The sequence below is a fragment of the Ornithorhynchus anatinus genome, chromosome 2 (assembly GCF_004115215.2).
Source record: "Ornithorhynchus anatinus isolate Pmale09 chromosome 2, mOrnAna1.pri.v4, whole genome shotgun sequence".
NCBI lineage: Eukaryota > Metazoa > Chordata > Mammalia > Monotremata > Ornithorhynchidae > Ornithorhynchus > Ornithorhynchus anatinus.
Window position 1 is genome coordinate 54,400,886 of NC_041729.1, and position 22,294 is coordinate 54,423,179.

At 49.3% G+C, this 22,294-nt stretch overlaps 1 non-coding gene across 1 annotated transcript; it reads right to left on the reverse strand.

Annotated features, from left to right (window-relative positions):
* Window positions 1–18,430: 18,430 nt before the first annotated feature.
* Window positions 18,431–18,568, reverse strand: LOC114809373. Its single transcript, XR_003757160.1, has one exon. It is a non-coding gene; the product is annotated as a small nucleolar RNA SNORA7 (small nucleolar RNA).
* Window positions 18,569–22,294: the final 3,726 nt, after the last annotated feature.

Below are 22,294 nucleotides of genomic sequence, written 5' to 3' on the forward strand. Positions count from 1 at the left end.
CCTGGAGGAGGTGAGCTCTCAGTAGGGCTTTGAAGAGGGGAAGAGATTAGTTTGGCGGAGGTGAGGAGGGAGGGCATTCCAGGTCAGCGGTAGGACGTGGGCCAGGAGTCCACGGCGGGACGGGTGAGAACGAGGCGCCGTGAGGAGATTAGCGGCAGAGGAGTGGAGTGTGCGGGCTGGGCTGGAGTAGGAGAGAAGAGATGTGAGGTAGGAGGGGTCAAGGGGATGGACAGTTTTGAAGGCAAGAGTGAGGAGTGTTTGCTTCATGGGAAGGTTGATAGGAAGTTTTCGAGGAGGGGAGTGACATGCCCCGAGCCTTTCTGTAGAAAGATGATCCGGGCAGTGGAGTGAAGTATAGACTGAAGTGGGGAGAGACAGGAGGATGGGAGATCGGAGAGGAGGCTGATGCAATCATCCAGTCGGGATATTATGAGAGATTGTACCAGCAAGGTAGCAGTCTGCATCCCACTTGGGACTCACGGTTTTTAACCCCAGTTTACAGATGTGGGAACTGAGGCACCGTAAAGTGAAGCCATTTGCCCAAGGTCACACAGAAGACAAGTGGCAGAGTCTGGATTAGAACCCAGGTCCTTTTGACTCCCAGGCCTGGGCTCTATCCACTGGGCCATGATGCTTTTCCTCCATCTTAGACCCAGAACCCGGAGGGGAATAAAGGCTGTGCCCTATATGATTATTTTTGGGTCTGGCACAGATGATGGAAAGGGCAGGGAGATGGGACCAGGAGACCTGGATTCTAGTTGTATTATTCCCACTAGGAGGCTTTGGGCAAGTCACTTGTGATCTCTGTGCCTGTTTCTACCAGTATTAATAATAATGCTGCTATTTGTTAAGCGCTTACTATGTGCAGAACACTGTTCTAAGCGCTGGGATAAATACAGGGTAATCAGATTGTCCCATGTGAGGCTCACAGTCTTCATCCCCATTTTACAGATGAGGGAACTGAGGCACAGAGAAGTGAAGTGACTTGCCCACAGTCACACAGCTGACAAGTGGTAGAGCTGGGGTTCGAACCCATGACCTCTGACTCCCAAGCCCGTGCACTTTCCACTGAGCCATGAGTATTAAAAGGAGATAGACCTTGTCCTTTCTGACCTAAAGAGGATGCCGTAGAGTTGCAAGGATGCAGATAAAGGTTCTGGAGAGCAAGCAGCTAATGTTCTGGATGGTGATGATGGGGTCTCTGTGAGGTGGGCAGGGGGAGACACAATGTCCGATCCCCTCCGGGTCCTGAAGATCAAGAAGGAAGAAGGAATTGACTGTAGTGCTGGTGGTTTTCACAGAGCCTCTAGCCCTCTCTGGTCCTTGCCAACGATGCTGCCGCTGGGGCGCGGAGTGGGCAGTGTTGCAGCCCAATGCAGTCAGTCAGTCGATCTTTTTTATTAAGTCCTTACTGTGTGCAGAGCCCTGTACTCAGCTCTTTGGAGCATACAGTGTAACAATATAACAGACACGTTCCCTGCCCTCAACAAGCTTACAGTCTAGAGAGGGACCCAGACACAAATATAAATAAATAAATTACAGTTATGTATGTAAGTGCTGTGAGGCTGGGAGGGAAGTGAATAAAGACAGCAAGTCTGAGTGATGCAGGAGGAAGTGGGAGAGGAGGAAAGGAGGGCTAAGTCAGGGAAGGCCTCTTGGAGGAGATTGCTTTCAATAACACTTTGAATGGGGGGGAGAGTAATTGTCCGTCGGTTATAAGAGGGGAGGGCATTCCAGGCCAGAGGCACATGGGCAAGAAGTCTGTGGTGAGATAGACTAGATAGATGTTCAGCGAGGTTAGCATTAAAGGAGCGAAATGTGCAGGCTGGGTTGTAGTAGGGGAATAGAAAGGTGAGGTAAGAGTGGGCAAGGTGATTGAGTGATTTAAAGTCAACGATGGGGAGCTTTTGCTTGATCCAGAGATGGATGGACAACCACTGGAGATTCTTGAGGAGTGGAGAAAAATGGAGCAAACATTTTTGTAGAAAAATGATCTGGGCGGCAGAGTGAAGCATGAACTGGAGTCGGGAGAGAACAGTGCTCTGCACATAGTAAGTGCTTAACAAATACCAACATTAATTATTATTATTATTATTATTATTGTTAACTGGCAGAGCAGGGGTTAGAACCCAGGTTCTTCTGACTCCCAGGCTTGTGCTCTATTCAAGAGGTGCTGCTTCTCATCTGCATAGAGATGGTAGTTGAAGCCATGGGAGTGAATGAGTTCTCCAAGGGAGTGGGTGTAGATGGAGAATAGAAGGGGACCCAGAACTAAATCTTGAGGGACCCCCACAGTTAGGGGGTGAGAAGCAGAGGAGGAGCCCTCAAAAGAGACTGAGAAAGAGCAGCCAGAGAGATGAAGAGAAGTAGGAGAGGATAATGTCACTGAAGCCGAGGTTGGATAATGTTTCCAGGAGAAGGCGGGGGTCGACAGCATCGAAGGCAGTTGAGAGGTTGCGGAGGATTAGTTAAGAAGGAATAGAGGCAGTAGGATTTGGCAAGAAGGAGATCATTGGTGATCTTGAAAAGGGCAGTTTCTGTGGAGTGAAGGGGAAGCCAGATTGGAGGGGGTAAAGGAGAGAATTGGAGGAGAGGAATTTGAGACAGCGAGTGTAGACAACTCTCTCAAGGACTTTAGAGAAGAATGATAGGAGGGAGATGAGTGATAACTGGAGGAAGCCTTGGGGTCAAGGGAGGGGTTTTTTTTAGGATAGGAGAAACATGGGGATGTTTGAAAGCAGTGGGGAAGAAGTCATAGGAGAGCAAACAGTTGAAGATGACAGTGAGAGAGGGAAGAAGGGAGATGGCAAGTGTTTTGATAAGGTGCAAAGGGATGGGGTCAGATGCGCAGGTGGAGGGGGTGGAGTTTGAGACAAGGCAGAAGATCTCCTCTGGAGATACTCCAGGGAAAGATGGAAGAGCTGAAGGAGGAGCAGGAGGGTGGAGGGCCTGGGAGAGGCAGGGGAGATTTTAGGGAGATCACGCCTGATAGTGCCAATTTTCTCAATAAAATAGCTGACCAGGTCATTAGGGGCTAGGGATGGGGGAGGCAGGGCATGGAGAGTTTGAGGAGGAAGCTAAACATCTGGAACAACTGGCGAGAACAATGGGCATGGGCATCATAATGGATGTGGAAATAATTTTGCCAGGCAGAGGAGAGGGCAGAATTAAACCACACAAGGATAAACTTGAAGTGGATGAAGGCCTGAAATCTAGAATTCCACCAGCAACGCTCTGCAGCTCGTGCACAAGAGCCGAGGAGGCAGGCTGTGGAGGTGATCCGGGGCTGTGGGTTAGTGGTACTTTATCGACAGAGGGATGGGGAGAGAGTGAGTTGAGTTCAGTAGACAGAGTGGGTGTTTGCGTCAATCTGGTTATCGAGGGAAGGTAGTTTGGGTATGAAGGCTAAATGGGGCAGGATGACTTGAGAGAACTGAACGGAGTCAAAAGATCGGAGGTCTCTGGGGAGGAACGGCACAGATTTGCAGGGAGGAGATGTGTGGGAGAGAAGTCGGGTGAGGAGGTTGGGGTCAGAGAGAAGGATTTCAGAGTGGGCGAGGGTAGAGATTGTACAGGGACTAGAGGTGAGGAGATCAAGTGTGCGTCCGAGTTGGTGAATGGGTGAGATGGGGTGGAGCAGGAGGACAGTGGAGTTGAGGTGTGAAAGAAGGTGGAGAGTGGAAGGGTCTTTGGAAACAGATATGTGGATATTGAAGTCTCCAAGGATCAGTATACAGATGGAAAAAGAGAAAAGGAATGTGAGAGAGGGCTCCAAGTGTTTCAAAAAGTTGGAGGTGGGACAGTGCGATGGAAGGAAGAGCTTTTCCATGTAGGACCCTCTCGGAGCCGAAGTGTGCGTGGTGCTGAAGCTGGCCCGGAGCCCTGCGATCCAGCAGGTGATTATCTTGGTAGCAGCTGCGATCTTTGTCCCCCTCATTAGCCTGGGATAGGGCATCTTTAAACTCTCTCCTCTCCCCTCTTTCCCCATAATCCCCCTGAGGCGGTCAAGGAGAAGGACAAGGCCTCTGCCTCGTCTCTCCCCAGAAGGAGGTTCTTGTTTAGAACGAGGAAACTGCAGAGCCCTGAAGTGGCCCTGCTCCCCAACCCCCTACAAGCTTGGCCAAAACAGGCTCTATCTGTGGGGGGAGGAGAGAAGGAACAGAACGAGGGGCCCATTGGCCAGTGGCTTTGTGGGATCCAGCATCAGATTCTAGGCCACAAAATGATACTCTGTGTCCCTGACCTGCCTCTGCTTCCTCTTCTCTGAAGAGTTCCCACGTCTGACTGTGTCCTTGCAGCATTCCTGGGATGGCAAGTGGGGCAGAGATTACTAGTCCCATTTTAAAGATTTGGAAGCCAAGGCCAGAGGGGTGAATCGCCATCTCTCCCAGGAGGACTTCCTCAATGTATTTTTCTTCCCCCAAGTCACACTCTCCCAACCTCGGCACATTTGCACCACCTCCTATTTTGACAACAATTCTGTCCATGGAGACTTTTTAACACTCTACAGTTTAATTCCCATTCTATTTTTCCTCTTCTCGGTAATTATTCTTTGTCTCTTCTCCAAATTGTAAACTCCTTAAGGGCAGGGACTGTCTCTTAGTTCTACTGTGCTCTCCCAAACACTGTGTACAGTGCTCTGCGCACATTTGGAGCCCCCAACATACTTCTAATTGGCTGAGTGACAGATTGATCACTTTCACCCTGCAAATCTGGATCAAAACCAGCAGGAAAACATGAGAAAAGGATTGTGGTTTTTTTTTAACGGTATTTATTAAGTGCTTACCATGTGCCGGGCACTGTACTGAGCACTGAGGTAGATACAAGCTAATCAAGTTGGACACAGTACATGTTCCACATGGGACTCACAGTCCCAATCACCATTCTACAGATTTGGTAACTGAAGCACAGAGAGGTTAAGTGACTTGCCCAAAGTCACTTGGCTGACAAGTGGCAGATCTTAGATTAGAACCTAGGTCTTTCTGACTCCCAGGCTCGTGCTCAACCCATCAGACCATGCTGCCTAAAGGAAAGGAGGCAGGAGTGAAGACACTGGATTTCACATTCACTGTAGCTCAAATTAGCAAGCTGTACAGTGTCTCCTCTCTCCACCCTTCCTAATGATCAGTAGACCTTCATTTGGAGGGCACAGTTGCATATTTTCTCTGCTAGTTTTCCTCCCTGTCCACCTCATTCGCCTTTATTAAATTAGGACTTGCTCTGGAGAAAAGCACATCTTTCTTTCTCAAGTTGCCATAGATGAAAAATCTCTGTTCCTCTTTGGAAGGGGAGGATGCTGTTGAGAAAGAGAGAGAGGATGACAGGTTGTCCGATTCCCCCATGCCAGCCGCAGCCCCCCAATACCACTAAGAGGGTCCCTGCTGGAAAAGAAGAAAAAGCCAACTAGCTTCCTCTGCCCACTCTCCAGAGAGAGGAGTAGAGCGTAAGGGGATGGTGGGAGTGTCCCCTCCTTCTCTCTCCCCTTTCCCTTTTTCTCCTTCTTTCCCTCCCCTAGCCCTCCCCTGGCCTGCTGGGTTAGAGGAGGTTTTGTGAGGGAAAGTTGTATTCATTCAATCGTATTTATTGATGCTTACTGTGTGCAGAGCACCTTACTAAGCACTTGGGAGAGTACATCAGCATGACATAGTGGATAGAGCACGGGGCTGGGAGTCAGAAGCCTACAGGGGGAGACAGACATTAATAGAAATAAATAAATTACACCACCCACAACTCCCTTCTTTTCCTGCAGCCACTCTTAACATGGAAGGCCCCACTCCAACACTGCCAACCTCAGCCCCAGCCACCCACGGACTTTGCCCCAGCAAAGGCAGAGGGGCCAGGGAGGCCAATGCTGGGTTTATGGCCCCCAGGCGGCTCCCCATCCTTGGGCACGTCCCTCACCACTGCCCACCCACCTCCTAACAGCGCCCTGCTCCTCACGTGGGACAACCTGATTACCCTGTATCTACCCCAGCGCTTAGAACAGTGCTCTGCACATAGTAAGCGCTTAACAAATACCAACATTATTATTATTATTACTATGTGCAGAACACTGTTCTAAGCGCTGGGGTAGATACAGAGTAATCAGGTTGTCCCACGTGAGACTCACAGTTAATCCCCATTTTACAGATGAGGTAACTGAGGCACAGAGAAGTGAAGTGACTTGCCCACAGTCACACAGCTGACAAGTGGCAGAGCCGGGAGTCGAACCCATGACCTCTGACTCCGAAGCCCAGGCTCTTTCCACTGAGTCTGTGCAGAGCACTGTACTAAGCGCTTGTAATGTACAATTCGGCAACAGGTAGAGACCATCCCTGCCCATCGACAGGTTTACAGTCTAATCGGGGGAGAAGGACGGACGAAAACAAGTCAACTTCCACAACAGACGATGTTGCCAGCCTCAAACGTGTCCCTCGGATGGGCCCCGGCCCCATGCAACCCTTTTCGGGTGGGTCTCAGGCCCACGTAATACTACTACTACTAATAATGATGGTATTTGTTAAGCGCTTACTATGTGCCAAGCACTGTTCTAAGTGCTGGGGTAGATACAAGGTAATCGGGTTGTCCCACATGGGGCTTACAGACAATCTCCATTTTACAGATGAGGTAACTGAGACAAGAGAAGTTAAGTGACTTGCCCAAAGGCACACAGCTGATAAGCGGTGGACCCGGGATTAGAACCCACGACCTCTGACTCCCAAGCCCACGCTCTTGCCACTAGGCCACGCTGCTTCCAGCGCGTCACCCTCGGGCGACCCAATCCCTCACATCTCCTTCAGACGGGCCCCATTCCTACATGTCTCCTTCAGACGAGCCCCAGTCCCGTGCATCCCCCTCAGACGGGACCCAGGCCTGTGTGTCTCCTTCAGATAGGCCCCAGCCCCACGCTTCCTTCTCAGATGGGCCCCGGCCCCGTGTTCCTCCTTCAGATGGGCCCCAGCCTATCACCCATCACGCAGGGATGGGTTTGAGCATTGGCATGTCGAGAGACAGAGAGACCAGAGTCAGAAAGGTTGAGGCATGCAAAATTTATTCCATGAGGCAAATTGAACTTCTCTTCTCGGGAGGAATACACTTACGTGGCCAGCAAGGGACACCCGACTTCTACCGGCTGATGGAACCGGGAAGGAGACACCGGTTGCTTCCAGGGGCTACCTTTCAAATCACCTGGCAATTGAGCTCCCTCCCCCAAGGGATACTCACTTCTCCTTGCTCCCACGAGGAGGTCTAATTAGTCACTCGGCACCAAGCAGAGTCTGACAGTGTTGGTGTTCCCGGCTCTGGGGAGAAGCGGCTCGCCACATCCGTATGTCAGAGTTCCAACCAACTACAAAGTGTTCATAGAGATTCCTCCCCAGATATACCCTGCTACTTCTCAATTCTCAATTTGCTTCCCTTCCATGACCATATTTGGGGTAGGGGAGAAAATTATCTAACAAGAGCCATCTGAATCTTCTGGCTGTCATCCCCACCTTCCAAAGTTAGTGAGCTTGTGGGCTTTCAGTATTAAGAGACCCGGACCTCTCGGGTTGACACCGGAAAGTATGTGGGGTCCTTATTCAGAGCTAATACTCTGGACTCCGGCCTCACGTGTCCCCCTGAGATGGGACCCGACCCCACAGATCCCTCTCAGACAGGCTCACGGTCTTGATCCCTGTTTTACAGATGAGGTAACTGAGGCACAGAGAAGTTAAGTGACTTTCCCAAGGTCACATAGCAGTCATGTGGCTGAGCCAGGATTAGAACCCACTACCTCTGACTCCCAGGCCAGTGCTCTTTCCACTAGGCCCATGTCCCCCTGAGACAGACCAGGTCTCCTTCAGATATGCCCCCCCCTCACACATCCCCCTGAGACGGGCCCCAGCCCCTCACATCTCCTTCGGGAAAGGCCCTGGACCCACCTATCCCCCGAGACTGACCCTGGCCCCACGCATTTCCCTGAACAAGCTTCCGGTCTTGAACTTCAGCATGGCTTGGTGGATAGAGCATGGGCCTGGGAGTCTAATCCTAATCCTAGCTCTGCCACATGTCTGCTGCATGACCTTGGGCAAGTCACTTCACTTCTCTGGTCCTCAGTTATGTCATCTGTAAAATGGGGATTAAGAGTGGGAGCCCAATGTGAGACAGGGAAATATCCAATCTCATTAATTTGTATCTACTCCGGGGCATAGAACAGTGCTTGGCAAATAGTAAGCATTTAACAAGTACTACAGTCATCATCATCTTCAACTTCACTGTGTGGGACTGGGAGAGGGCAAAGTTCCTGTTTCACTTGGGCTCTTCCCTTTCTTCCTCATGACTGGGACGTGAAAGCTTCAGTTAGCCTCAAGCCCGTACTCTCCTGGGCTGGGACCTTTCTCCACCAGGAAAAGGGTGAAGCCCCCTCCCAGGCCCTACCATCCCACCTCCATAACAATAATAATAATAATAATTAGTGGTATTTGATAAGCACTTACTCTGGGCTAGGCACTGTACTAAGCGCTGGGATGGTTACAAGCAAATCGGCTTGGACACAGCCCCGTCTCACATGGGACTCACAGTCTTAATTTCCATTTTACAGATGAGGGAACTATGGTACAGAGAAGTTATGGTCACACAGCAGACAAGTGGCGTAGCCAGGATGAGAACCCAGGTCCTTCTGATTCCCAGGCCTGAGCTCTATCCACTAGCCCATGCGGCTTCTGGTCCAGGTTTGGAAAGAAAAGGAGAAGGAGAATGTTTTACGGAGGTCTGGGATGGTTAAGGGCATTCCAGGAGCGGGGCTCATCCTGCCTTCGTTTTCCCCATGGGTAAGGAATTCCCATCACTGACGTTTTGGATCCCCATGGCTCAGTTCCTGGAAGGATGAGTCAGGAAGCTGAACCTGCCTGTCTTTCCTGGGCTATTATGACAGAGTTGGGGCCTGAGCAGGGGGTGATCCTGGGCCTGGAGCCAGATTTTGACTCTGAGTCTCTCTGAGGGAGGAGGAGGAGGAGGAGATGGGTGCGTTCCAGGAAATGAGATTCAGCTTCCTTGTGGATCATCTCCTGGAGACTACAGGGCTAATCAGATTTCTCCCAGGCCAAGACTGGCTGCGTCAGAGACGGGGCTGTGCGTCCAGACAAGCCTGCAGACCCCGCAGCGGGGTTTGCTAAGAGACAACAGCAACCTCTCCCTCTCTTATATCTCCCTCCCAGCCCTGGCAGACCCGATCTGGTCCACATCCTTTTTTAGGTCTGTTTTTTAAGGTATTTGTTCATTTATTCATTCATTCGTATTTATTGCTCGTTTACTATGGGCAGAGCGCCGTACTAAGCACTAGGGAGAGTACAATAGAACAATAAACAGACATTCCCTGCCCACAACGAGCTTACAGTCTAGAGGGGGAGTCAGACAATAATATAAATTATAGATCTTCATTCAATCGTATTTATTGAGCACTTACTGTGCAGAGCACTATACTAAGCATAGGGAGAATATAATACAACGATAAACAGGAACACATGGACATAAGTGCTGTGGGGCTGGGAGGAGGGATGAGTAAAGGGAGCAAGTCAGGGCGATGCAGAAGAGCGTGGGAGAAGAGAAAATGGGGGTTTAATCAGGGAAGGCCTCTTGGAGGAGATGTGCCTTCAGTAAGGCTTTGGAAGTGGGAGAGAGTTACTGTCTGTTGGATTTGAGGAGGGAGGGCGTTCAGACCAGAGGGAGGACGTGGGCGAGGAGTCAGCGGCGAGATGGGCGAGATCGAGCTAAAGCGAGAAGGTTAGTATTAGAGAAGAGAAGTGTGCTGGCTGGGTTGTAGTAGGAGAGTAGTGAGGTGCTCACCTCACGGTGATTGAGTGCTTTAAAGCCAGTGGTGGGGAGTTTCTGTTTGATGAGGAGGTGGATGGGCAACCACTGGAGTTTCTTGAGGAGTGGGGACATGTGGCCTGAACGTTTTTGTAGAAAAATGATTTGTCAAGCACTTACTATGTATCAGGCACAGTTCTAAGCGCTGGGGTAGATACAAGGTAATCAGCTGGGACACAGTCCCTGTCCCACATGGGGGCTCACAGTCTTAATCCCCATTTTGCAGATGAGGTAACTGAGGCACAGAGAAGTGACGTGACTTGCCCAAGTTCACACAGCAGACAAGTGGCCCATGACTGACTGCTCTCTGCCTTCAATTTCAGTGGGGGAGAGCTATGAGTCCGTCAGTCATGTTTATTGAATTCTTACGGTGTGCGGAGCACTCTACTAAGCACTAGGGAGAGTAAAATATAACAATAAGTGGACACATTCCCTGCCCACAATGATCTTACAATCTACAGGGAGTCATTCAGGAAATCTGAATCTCGCAGTCCCTCGGAGAAGTTCCAGCCTTGAGCAACCTGCTGAGCACATCTTACTGGTTGCCCTCTTATTAATCAATCCATCAATCATATTTATTGAGTGGTTACTCTGTGCAGAGCACTCTACTAAGCGTTTGGGAGAGTACAGTATAACAGAGCTGGTAGACATGTTCCCTGCCCACAGCGAGCTTACAGTCTAGAGTCGGGGAGACTGACATTAGTATAATGTCTATTAGTATAGAGAAGCAGCTTGGCCTTGTGGCAAGAGCACAGGCTTGGGAGTCAGAGGTAGTGGGTTCTAATCCTGCCTCCGTCACTTGTCTGCTGTGTGACCTTGGGCAAGTCAATTAACTTCTCTGTGCCTCGGTGACCTTGTCTGTAAAGTGGGGATTGAGACTTTGAGCCCCACGTGGGACAACCTGATCACCCTGTATCTACCCCAGTGCTTGGCACATAGTAAGTGCTGAACAAATACCGTCATCATCATCATTATTATTATAAATAAATAATAATGGATTTGAAGGTGGAAAGGGTCGTCGTCTGTTGGACATGAAGGAGAAGAGAGTCCTTCGGGCCACAGGAGTTCCGCGAGGCAGATAAAATCTCTCGGGACATTGAGAGTCCCTGCCCAGCTGAAGTTTCCCAACCACGGATAACGTGCAACCTGCTACTTCCCACCTCCCTCAGGACGCCAACGTGAGGCAGCAGGGCCACTCATCTGCCACTCATCTGCTGTGCGACCTTGGGTAAGTCATTTCACTTCTCTGGGCCTTGGTTCCTCATCTGCACAATGGGGATTCAATACTTCTTTTGTTTTTTAAACGGTATTCGTTAAGTGCTTACTATGTGCTAATCAGGTAGGACACAGTCAGTCCCTGACCCACATAGGATTCAGAGTCTTAATCCTCATTTTAGAAGAGGTAACAGAGGCCCAGAGAAGTGAAGTGACTTGCCCAAGGTCACTCAGCAGACGAGGGGCAGAGCCGGGATTAGAACCCAGGTCCTCCTGACTCCCAGGCCCGTGCTCTACCCACTAAATCACGTTATTCTCCCTCCTGCTTAGACTGTGAGCCCATGTGAGATCAGATTATTTTGAATAGAGAAGCAGCATGGCTCAATGGAAAGAGCCCGGGCTTGGGAGTCAGAGGTCATGGGTTCGAATCCCCGCTCTGCCACTTGTCAGCTGTGTGACTGTGGGCAAGTCACTTAACTTCTCTGTGCCTCAGTTACCTCATCTGTAAAGTGGGGATGAATAATAATGTTGGTATTTGTTAAGCGTTTACTACATGCCGAGCACTGTTCTAAGCGCTGGGGTAGACACAGGGGAATCAGGTTGTCCCACGTGGGGCTCACAGTCTTAATCCCCATTTTACAGATGAGGTAACTGAGGCACCGAGAAGTGAAGTGACTTGATTACCCTGTATCTCCCCCAGCGCTTAGAACAGTGCTCTGCACATAGTAAGCGCTTAACAAATACCAACATTATTATTATTATTATTATTATTGAATCTAGCCCAGTGCTTTGTACAGTGCTTGACACACAGTAAGTGCTCAACAAATTAGTGAATCAGCGTGGGTAAGTGGATCAAGCACAGGCCTGGTAGCCAGAGGACCTGGATTCTAATCCCAGCTCCACCCCTTGCCTGCTGTTTGAGCAAGTCACTTCATTTCTCTGTGCCTCAGTTTCCTCAACTGCAAAATGGGGAATTCAATAGCTGTTCTCTCTCCTACTTAGGCTGTGAGCCCCATGTCCTACCTGACTGGCATCTACCCCATTGCTTAGATCAGTGCTTGATGAATCGTAAGCACTTAACAAATACGATTAAAAAACAAATACCACTATTTTCATTTATATTATTTTTGTATCATCATTATCACTTTGGTTATGATCATACTATTAATAATCATAATAAATCCCCTGCAGCCCCACCGACGGAGGGCAGACTGGAGTAAGGACCCTTGGTTTAAGGGTTGTCAGTAACTCCTATCCCCAAACCCAGAGGACTTTCTTTGCCTGAGTAGGTGTTGCCTAACTAGACTGAATGGCCAATGTCCCAAAAGCAAGAGCAACATGCCTGCAACTTAATAATAATAATAATAATAATAATGTTGGTATTTGTTAAGCGCTTACCATGTGCAGAACACTGTTCTAAGCTCTGGGGGAGAGACAGGGTAATCAGGTTGTCCCTCATGAGGCTCACAGTTAATCCCCATTTTACAGATGAGGTAACTGAGGCACAGAGAAGTTAAGTGACTTGCCCACAGTCACACAACTGACAAGCAGTTCCCAGAGATCTCCTAAACCCTAATCAGAGACTTCCTCGCCCTTCTAGCAGGGCTAGAGAAGGCTTCTAGCCCTCTTGGGAAGAGCACCAGCCTAGGAGTCAGGAGAACTGCGTTCTAATCCCGGCTCTCTGTCACTTGCCTGCTGCGTCACCTTGGACAAGTCATTTCACTCCTCTGGGCCTCAATTTGCCTCATCCGTAAAATGGGGATTTAACACTTCCTCTCCCTCCCCGTTAGACTATGAGCCCCAAGTGGGACAGAGATAGAACGTGGGCCTGGGAGTTGGAAGTTGGAAGTCCAAGCTCCACCGCTTGGTTGTTGAGTGACCTTGGGCAAGTGACTTCACTTCTCTGTAGCTGTTACCTCATCTGTAAAATGGGGACAGGGATCATGTCCAACCTGATTAGCTTGTGGTCTATCCCAGTCTTAGTACAGTGCCTGACATTTAGTAAACACTTAACAAATACCATTAAAAAAAGGGGGGTTGTGTCTAACCTGATTTTGTTGCATCCACCCCAGTGCTTAGCACATAGTAAGTGCTTAACAAAACTGTACTTCAAAAAATTCATTTATATTATCCCCAATTGCCCCATTTCTGGTAGAGCTGGGGAGATGGAGCACACTAAAAAAGGCAAGCTTTTCATAATCCACACTTCCCAGCTTTGGGGATGAATATGAAGTTTTTAGTGTTTCTGCCTTGGGTTCATCCCCACCAAAGAGGAAATGAATCATACTCTCTAAAATCTCTTTTGCTTTTACTTTAGAAAAGATCTTAATCTGCCTAAGATGTTTATTAATGAAAAATGGCAAGGGGACAAAGTGGCCTCAAGGTCTTGAAACTTCCCAGAAAAGTTGCAACACTGGCCCAGGCCGGAGGCAGTGGACTGTGGTGGCACTAAATACGAAACCCGCCTTAACCTCCCGGAAAGCAACAGACGTTCCAAATATAGGCAATGTAATGGACGTCTTACTAGGTGCTTACTAGGTGCCAGGAACTGTACTAAGCAGTGGGGTAGATACAAGGATATTAATCAGGTTGGACGCAGGCCCTGTCCCACGTGGGGCTCACCGTCTAAGTGGGTTGGAGAACAGACATTAAATTCCCATTTTATAGCTGAGGAAATTGAGGCACAGAGAAGTTGGGTGACTTGCCCAGTGTCACACAGCAGGTAAGTGGCAGAGCTGAGAATAGAACCCAGATCCTCAGACTCCCAGGCCCAGGCTCTTTCCATTAGTCATGCTACTTGCCTGTATTTTAATATCTGTCTCCCCCATTAGATCGATTAGACTGTAAGCCCGTCAAAGGTCAGGGACTGTCTCTATCTATAACCGATTTGTACATTCCAAGTGCTTAGTACAGTGCTTTGCATATAGTAAGCGCTCAATAAATACTATTGAATGAATGAATTGTAAAAGCTCCATGAATCCAGGAATTTGGCCTACCAAATCTTCTGTACTGTACATTCCCAAGCTCTTAGTACAGTCCTCTGCACGGAATAAGTGCTCAGTCAGTGCAAGCTGAGGCCCCTTTACTCCCAGACATGTTGGACTGAGCTTTGTTTTTATGTTGTTTTATATTGATTTATAATATTTCCTCTTTCCTATTGAATTTGTCACCAAGCTCTTCCCCATCTTAGTTTTAGATGGTGAGTCTTATCTTACTCTTACCTGTGTATTTTTCTTCCCAGGGTTTAATACAGTACTCTGCACACAAAAAGTGCTAAATAAATACTGAAAGAAAAAAAAAGGGCCAGCCACCTCTTTGCCAACCTGAAAGCAACAGGCCTACGTTACATTACAGAAGTTACCGGGGTTATGTAATGTAGAGGTGTTGTGTATTGACATTACACAGAGACACTTGAAAAAGTTGTTGACCGAAATCCACAGAGCCTGTAGTGCATTGGTGGGGAGACCCCTTTATCACCCCCTCTTTCTCCAAAGTCACTGTGTCCCCTCTCAGATCATGGTAGGCGGGGGCACCATTTCTGAGCCGCGGAATTCGTTGGCAGGAGCTGAGGGAGATGTTTTAAAATAAAAATGCCCACCGAGACATGCCCGATGTCTCTCTCCCCCTCTAGATTGTGAGCCCGTTGTTGGGTAGGACCGTCTCTGTTTCCGAACTGTACTTTCCAAGCGCTTAGTACACTGCTCTGCACACAGTAAGCGCTTGTTGCTGTTGTTCTTGTCTGTCCGTCTCCCCCGATTAGACTGTAAGCCCGTCAGAGGGCAGGGACTGCCTCTGTTACCGATTTGTACATTCCAAGCGCTCTGCACATAGTAAGCGCTCAATAAATACTATTGAATGAATCAATAAATATGATTGGATGAATGAATGAGTAATATTCATTCATTCAATAGTATTTATTGAGCGCTTACTATGTGCAGAGCACTGTACTAAGCGCTTGGAATGAACAAGTCGGCAACAGATAGAGACAGTCCCTGCCCTCTGACGGGCTTACGGTCTAATCGGGGGAGACGGACGGACGAGAACAATGGCGATAAATAGAGTCAAGGGGAAGAACATCTCGTAAAAACAATGGCGACTAAATAGAATCAAGGCGATGTACATTTCATTAACAAAATAAATAGAGTAATGAAAATATATACAGTTGAGCAGACAAGTTCAGTGCTGAGGGGATGGGAAGGGAGAGGGGGAGGAGCAGAGGGAGATGGGGGGAAAGGAGGGTTAAGCTGCGGAGAGGGGAAGGGGGGGGGGTAGAGGGAGTAGAGGGAAAAGGGGAGCTCAGTCTGGGAAGGCCTCTTGGAGGAGGTGAGTTTTAAGTAATAGCCCTCTGAAGCAGGGGACAGGCCAGCCGAAAAATCAGACTGTGTGTTGGAAAACTGGATAAGAGGCCAACTGAGTCGTAAGGCCGCACAAACATTTTAAAACAGGAGGAGAGCGGAGATTTTTGCAAGGAAATCCTCTGAAATCTGAGGCTCCGTCCTCCAGCCCTGAAGCTCTGCCCACAGCTCCCTCAGGCAGCAAAAAGACAAACATTTCATCCACGGTCAATCGAAACCAGTGCTTTCTCCGGAAATGACTTCTGGTCAGATGAACAGTTTTGATGAGGGAAAGAAATATCCTGCTGCCTTTGGACCTTAGAAGTCCGAATAAAAATCTGGTCTGCCGGAGTTAATGTTTTCTGGAGAATGCAGGCTATTGTCTCGGGGGCCCAGAGCTGGAAGGCGGTGACCTAGTGGACAGAGCACTGGATTGGGCGTCAGAAGGGTCTGGGTTCTCATCCTAGCTCTGCCATGTGCCTGCTGTGTGACCTTGGCCAAGACACTTAACTTCTCAGTGCCTCGATTACCTCATCTGTAAAATGGGAATTGACACCGCGAACCTTGTGTGGGACACGGACTTTGTCCGACCAGACTAACTTCTATCTACCTCAGCATTTAGTACAGTGCCCGGAACATAGTAAGTGCTCACTGTAAGCTTGCCGTGGGCAGGGAATATGTCATGTTGTTATATTGTCCTCTCCCAAGTGCTTAGTAGAGTGCTCTGCACAATGGAAGTGCTCAATAAATACGATTGATTGAAATACCAAAAAAAATCCAGTTTTGTTAGTTTTTTATGGTATTTCTTCCTCTTCTTATTATTATTAATAATAATAATAATAATAATAATAATTGCGGTGTTTGTTACACACTCACTATGCGTCAGGCACTGTACTAAGCTCTGAGGTTGATACAAGCAAACAGTCCCTGTCCCACGTGGGGCTCACAGTCTCAATCCCCAATTTTCAGATGAGGTAACTGAGGCCCAGAGAAGTGAAGTGACTTATCCAAGGTTACAGACAAGTGGCAGAGCAGGTATTCGAGAAGCAACGTGACTTAGTGGAAAGAGCACGGGTTTGGGAGTCAGAGGTCATGGGTTCTAATCCTAGCTCTGCCACTGGCCAGCTGTGTGACCATGGGCAAGTCACTTCACTTCTCTGTGCCTCAGTTACCTCATCTATAAAATGGGGATTAAGACTGTGAGCCTCATCTGGGACAACCTGATTCCCCTGTGTCTACCCCAGTGCTCAGAACAGTGCTCTGCACATAGTAAGTGCTTAATAAATACCAACATTATTATTATTACTGTTCTAAGCACTGGGGGAGAGACAAGGTAATTAGGTTGGACGCAGTCCATGTCCCACATGGAGCTCGCAATTTGAATCCGAGTTTTGCGTTTCTGCTTGACCCCCGAGGCTGAGGCAAGCAGAAATCTCGTTTATAGTTTGCAGTTGTCTGGTGAATGTCAACGTTGTCCCTTTGGCTCCCCTGGCCCCTCTCTCACGGCTGGGGTTGAGTGGGTCTGTTGACAGGATCCGCTGTCCTCCCACTGTCTTCCTCAGGTGTGGGCTGGACTGGACTGGACTGGGCTGGACTGGACTAGACTGGACTCGGCTGACCGGCTGCCAAACAGGAGAGGGAGCCAGAGGAGAAGAGGAGCCCCAGAGCCGGAGCCCAAGGCAGAGAGACCACGGGGCTCAGCCCGAAGCTGCCCGGCCACACTGACCGTGCCCTTTCTGAGGCCCGGGAGAAGCCGGCGTCCCCGGGCGGAGATGCTGAGACGAGAGGACTCCCCGGGACCAGGCCCGTGTTTGCTCTTCTTTTTATTTTATTTGTAAAGCGCTTATTACGAGCTTTGCTTACATTCTCATTTCCTCTTCTCCCACTCACTTCTGCGTCACCCTGACACTCGGATTTTCACCCTTTATTCACCCCTTCCCTCAGCCCCAGAGCACAGCGTGGCTTAGTGAATAGAGCAGGGGGCCTGGGAGTCCGAAGATCACGGGTTCTAATCCTGCCTCGGCCACCCGTCTGCTGTGTGACCTTGGGCAAGTCACTTCACTTCTCTGGGCCTCAGTTACCTCATCTGTAAAATGGGGATTGAAGCTGGGAGCCCCACGTGGGACAGGGACTGTGTCCAACCTCATTTACTAGTATCTACCCTAGCGCTTAGTACAGTGCCGGGCACATAGTAAGTGCCTAACAGATACCACAATTATTATTATTATATTAATGTCTGTCTCCCCCTCTAGCTCACTGTGGGTGGGGATCATGTGCCCAATTCTGTTCCAGTGTATTCTCCCAAGTGCTTAGTACAGTGCTCTGTGCACAGTAAGTGCTCAGTAGATAGAATTGATTGATTGATTGGTCTATTATGTCATTCTCGCTCAGCATCCAGACACAGTCTGGGGCTTGTAGGCATGTAGGGCTCAGGAATGGAGAGTTTATTGTTCCTCGAACACTGAGCTTCATTCCTGCTCTCTGGGGATTGACTTACCAATGACCAAGTCCTTATTCCTTCAATCACATTTACTGAGCGCTTACTGTGCGCAGAGCACTGTACTAAGTAGTTGGGAGAGTACGATAAAACAATAAGCAGACAAAGCAGCGTGGCTCAGTGGAAAGAGCACAGGCTTGGGAGTCAGAGGACGTGGGTTCTAATCCCACCTGTCTGCTGAGTGACCTTGGGCAAGCCACTTTACTTTTCGGGGCCTCAGTTACCTCATCTGTAAAATGGGGATTAAGACCGTGAGCCCCACGTGGGACAATCTGATTACCTTGTATCTACCCCAGTGCTTAGAACAGTGCTTGGCACATAGCGCTTAACAAATCTTGACTTTTGCTGTCGAGTCGACTCCGACCTATAGCGACATCATGGACACATCTTTCCCAGAACGCCCCAACTCCATCTACAGTCGTTCTGGTAGTGGATCCAGAGTTTTCTTGGTAAAAATCCACATGTGGTTTATCATTGCCTCTTTCCGCTCAGTCAACTTGAGTCTCCGCTTTTGACTCTCTCCTGTGCCGCTGCTGCCCAACACGGGGGAGCTTTGACTTGTAGCAGATGGTCTTCCACTCGCTAGCCACTGCCCGAGCTAGAAATGGAATGGACAGGCCTCTGCTTGACTCTCCCTCCCATAGTCGAGACTGGTAGAGGACTGGAAACTCTCCAGGTGCATCCCTGAGAGTGTGCTTAACAAAGACCAAAATTATTATTATTAATTAATGTTGGTATTTGTTAAGCGCTTACTATGTGCAAGCACTGTTCTAAGCGCTGGGGAGGATACAAGGTGATCAGGTTGTCCCTCGTGGGGCTCACAGTCTTCATCCCCATTTTACAGATGAGGGAACTGAGGCCCAGAGAAGTCAAGTGGCTTGCCCAAAATCACACAGCAGACAAGTGGCGGAGCTGGGATTTGAACCCAGGATCTCTGCCTCCCCAGCCCGTTCTCTTTCCACTGAGCCACGCTGCTTCTCTTATTATTCCTTGCCCACAGCGAGCTTGCTCACCTTGCATCTTGGATGGTTGGTTGGTTTGACCTGAAGTGGGATTATGAAGAAGGAGTAGTTTTTGAGTTTTTTAAGGTATTTATTGAGCCCTTACTGTGTGCCAGGCATTATACTAAGCACTGGGATAGATGAAAGAGAATCAAGTTGGACACAGTCCACGTCCCATATGGGGCTCACAGTCCCACTCCCTATTTTACAGATGAAGGAACTGAGGCCCAGAGAAGTGAAATGATTTGTCCAAGGTCACACAGCAGACAAGTGGCAGAGTCGGGATCAGAACCCCTGTCCTCTGATTCCCAGGCCCGTCGCTAGCCACTAGATCGCTCTGCTTCTTGTGGAAGGAGACCTCGCAGGGGCTCCCCGGCTCCGTGTCTGACAAGCTCGCTCAACCCCGAGGCCGTTTCCTGAGGCACGCTACTCTTTTGGCAGAGATCCAGGGGCTGTCCCTGAAGAAAGTGGAAGCAGAGAGGCCAGGACCTGGAGACAGAGAAGCAGCGTGGCCTAGTGGATATTCATTCATTCAATTCATTCCATCGCATTTATTGAGTGCTTCCTGTGCGCGGTACACTGTGCTAAGCACTTGGGAGCATACGCTATACCAATAAACAGGAACTTTCCCTGCCCACAACGACCTTACACTCTAGAGGATAGAGCACAGAGAGGCTTGGGAGTCACGGGACCTGGGTTCTAATCCCGGATCCACCACTTGTGACCTTTGGGCAGGTCTCAAGTGGCAGTCACAGTTCCTCTTCTGTAAAATGTGGACTAAGACCATGAGCCCCATACGGTGATGGGGCAAATGTCATCCTGGCCACACCTTTGGCCATGAGCCATTGGCTTGCTCCTGGGTGGGGGTAAGGAGGGCATCCAGCACAGAGGGTACGAGAGCCTTCTGCCAACAGCCCCACCTCCACTCAGCCAGGCTGTGGCACCAGACCCCCACAGCCCCCAGCTCAGCTCGTAGCATTTATCTAACCCACCTATGCCACAAATCCCTGCAGCTGTCACCTCCGCTGCCACCTTATAGAAGGGCTCAGGTAATAATAATAATGTTGGTATTTGTTAAGCGCTTTTATGTGCGGAGCACAGTTCTAAGCGCTGGGGTAGATACAGGGTAATCAAGTTGTCCCGCATGAGGCTCACAGTCTTCATCCCCATTTTACAGATGAGGTAACTGAGGCACAGGGAAGTGAGGTGACTTGCCCATAGTCACACAGCTGACAAGAGGCGGAGCGGGATTCAAACCCATGACCTCTGACTCCCAAGCCCGGACTCTTGCCACTGAGCCATGCTGCTTCCCTAAGGATTAGATTCCCTAGGGATCAGATCATGGCCAAGTGGACAGAGTACAGGCCTGGGAGTCAGGAGGTCATGGGTTCTAATCCTGTCTCCGCACTTGTCTGCCGTGTGACCTTGGACAAGTCACTTCACTGCTCTGTGCCTCAGTTATTTCATCTGTAAAATGGGGATAAAGACTTTGAGCCTGATGTAGGACAGGGACTGTGACCAACCTGATATGCTTGTGCTCCCCCCTTTCACTCCCCCCCAGTGCTCAGTACAGTGCCTGGAACATAATAATCATTTAACAAATGCTACAATTATTATTATTAGTGTGATTATAGTGAGGACCCTTGGATTCCCTCAGAGAAAAGTTCAACCCACAGAAAGAGTGGGTGGGAGGGAGTTGGGGAGAGAGAGAGAGAGAGAGAGAGAGCGTTCTATCAGGGGTTCACTGGTGCAGTGAAGTGAAGTGGCTTAGAGTGACCCAGTTAAAGAGGCCAGGGACATAGAGAAGAAGGCTGGAACTAGTGTCCAGCTAAGGCAGAACATATCAATCAATCAATCAATCAATCAATCCATTATATTTATTGAGCACTTGCTGTGTGCTGAGCAGGGTACTGAACTCATGGAACAGTACTCATTCATTCATTCATTCATTCAATAGTATTTATTGAGCGCTTACTATGTGCAGAGCAACTGTAAAATATAAGCGCTTGGAATATACAATCCGGCAACAGATAGAGACAATCCCTGCCCAATGACGGCTCACAGTCTAATCAGGAGGAAACAGACAGCAGAGCAAAACAGAGCCGAAATGAAAACAAGACAACATTATCACGATAATAGAATCAAAGGGATGTATACCTCATTAACAAAATAAATAGGGTCATAAATAACATATACAAATGAGCACAGTGCTGAGGGAAGGGGAAGGGGGGAGGGGGAGGAGCAGAGGATGAGGTGGGGAGGGGAGGGAAGGGGGAGCAGAGGGAAAAGGGGCTCAGCTGAGGGGAGGTGAAGGGGGAAAGGGGAGGAGCGGGTGGAGGGGGAACAGAGGGAAAAGGGGGTAGCTCAGTCTGGGAAGGCCTCCTGGAGGAGGTGAGCTCTCAGTAGGGCTTTGAAGAGGGGAAGAGGGATAGTTTGGCGGAGGTGAGGAGGGAGGGCGTTCCAGGACCGCGGTAGGACGTGGGCGAGGGGTCGAAGGCGGGATAGGCGAGACCGAGGGACGGTGAGGAGGTGAGTGGCAGAGGAGCAGGGTGTACGGGGTGGGCAGTAGAAAGAGAGAAAGGGAGGAGAGGTAGGAGTGGGCAAGGTGATGGAGAGCTACGAAGCCAAGAGTGAGGAGTTTTTGTTTTGAGCGGAGGTTGATAGGCAACCACTGGAGGTTTTTGAGAAGGGAAGTGACATGCCCAGAGTCTTGCTGTAGGAAGATGATCCGGGCAGCGGAATGAAGAATAGACTGGAGTGGGGAGAGACAGTAGGAAGGGAGATCCGAGAGGAGGCTGACACAATAATCCAGTCGGGATATTATGAGAGCCTGTACCGGCACGATAGCCTTTTGGATGGAGAGGAAAGGGCGGATCTTGGCGATATTGTAAAGGTGCTACCGGCAGGCCTTGGTGACAGATTGGATGTGTGGGGTGAATGAGAGAAGTGAGTCAAGGATGACACCAAGGTTGCAGGTGAGACGGGAAGGATGGTGGTGCCATCCACAGTGATAGGGAAGTCAGGGAGAGGACAGGGTTTGGGAGGGAAGTTAAGGAACTCAGTCTTGGACGCGTTGAGTTGTAGGTGGCGGGTAGACATCCAGGTGGAGACATCCTGGAGTCAGGAGGAGTTACGAGCCTGAAAGGAGGAGGAGAGAACAGGGGAGGAGACTGAGTTATTAGACATGTTCCCTGCCCACTCCAAGCTCATTCAATTGTATTTATTGAGCGTTTACTTTGTGCAGAGCACTGTACTAAGCACTTGGGAGAGTACAGTAGTACAATATAACAGTAAACAGACACAATCCTTGCCCACAACAAGCTTACAGTCTAGAGGGAGAAGCTCACGGTCTAGAGGGGGAGACAGACATTAAAATCAATTCCAGATGTGTATGTAAGGGCCATTGTGCTGAGGATGAG